General features: G+C 41.2%; 1 non-coding gene across 1 annotated transcript; it reads right to left on the minus strand.

Annotated features, from left to right (window-relative positions):
• Positions 1 to 214: 214 nt before the first annotated feature.
• LOC115935470 (small nucleolar RNA SNORA64/SNORA10 family) lies at positions 215 to 346 on the minus strand. Its single transcript, XR_004071095.1, has one exon. It is a non-coding gene; the product is annotated as a small nucleolar RNA SNORA64/SNORA10 family (small nucleolar RNA).
• Between the last annotated feature and the right edge of the window lie 1114 nt (positions 347 to 1460).

A 1460-nucleotide genomic window follows, 5' to 3' on the forward strand; every position in this document is an offset into this window, starting at 1 on the left:
AAAAACACAGGTTGAGGGCTCAGTGCCCAAGACCACCCCTGACCCTCATCAGTCACAAGTCTGGGCCTGTGGAGCTTCTGACCTGCCAGCTTCAATGTGGAGTTTCCACACCCTCTCTTTGGGTTTGATTAATTTGCTAGAGTGGCTTGCAGAATTCAGGGAAACTGAATATATGTTTATAAGTTTATTTCCTTGCTTTTTTTTTTCCTCCTGCTTTTGTTGCACCCTTCAAGGAAAGAGGCCACCATAAGGCCGAGCTGAGGTACCAAGGGGACCTTCTCTCTCTCTTCCCATTGCAAAAGTCACACAAGTGAAGCCAGGTGTAACTATACATAGCTGAGAGAGTTATTTACTGGTTTATTACAAAGGAGATTATAAAGTATGTAGGTGAAGAAATTCACAGGGCAAGGTATAGGGGAAGAGGTTCAGGGTGTCCATGCCCTCCTTGACCACCAGCCTCCAGGAGCCTCCAATGTGTTCAGCTATCCAGAAGCTCTTGAAACCCAGTCCTCTTGTGTCTTTTATGGAGGCTTCATTGGATAGGCAAAATGGACAGCTGTGTAGAAATGTGATTAGACACAAAACGTATGATCTAATACTAATAGGCTGAGTGGGAAAACCCAGCAAGGTCTATCTGTTCAGATTCTTTTTGTCCTCTCTCTGCTGCATTCTTTCCTCCAGGGAATGGGGCAGGACCTCTTCTGAAATGGGTGTCTTATGACCTACAATCACATAAGTCAGAGAATTTATTTATGGCCAGCTCTAAGACAGAAAGGCAGGGAAGATTTCTGACTTTGGAAGAGGAGGAGCAGATGAAAGGAGGCAGGAGGTAAGAGAGATTCTGTTTTCTGAGGCCTGTTATCTGAGGTTTTAAGTGCCCCAACATTATAACTAAAGACTGTAACAAGGGATATGGGAGTTATAAGCCAGGAACTATGGACAAAGGCCCATATATATAGATATTATAAAATCTATTTATATATATCTCATAATATCACACATGTCATTCTATTTTCTTCTTGTTTCCATTGTTTTTGTTGGGAGGTCAGCTGTTGGTCTAATTTTTGCTCTTGTGAAGGTAGTATGTCGTTTATACTCTGGTTGCTTATAAGATTTTTCTTTGTTTTTAGCTTTTGCAGTGGGACTATGTGTCTAGGGATGGTTTTCTTTGTACTCTTTTGTTAGAGCTTTGTAGAGCTTCCTGAATACATGGCTTGAAGCACCTGTCAGATAACATCAACATCTAGGTATCTATGGGTCTCTCTCTTAATCAACTTTTGCCCTTTTACATTTCTTCTTTTTATCTGATTGACTGCCAAACATTGTAAATAAAAATTTTAGTTAGGATTTGAGGCTCAGTAGGATATTAGTTATGATTTGAGGCTCAGTAGGGTGTTATCTTTCCCCAGAGAGATTTTACTTTTGTTACTGGCAGCAAGGGTTGGGTTAGATCACCTCTC

The sequence above is a fragment of the Gorilla gorilla genome, chromosome 6, assembly GCF_029281585.2.
Source record: "Gorilla gorilla gorilla isolate KB3781 chromosome 6, NHGRI_mGorGor1-v2.1_pri, whole genome shotgun sequence".
In the NCBI taxonomy this organism is placed as follows: Eukaryota; Metazoa; Chordata; class Mammalia; order Primates; family Hominidae; genus Gorilla; species Gorilla gorilla.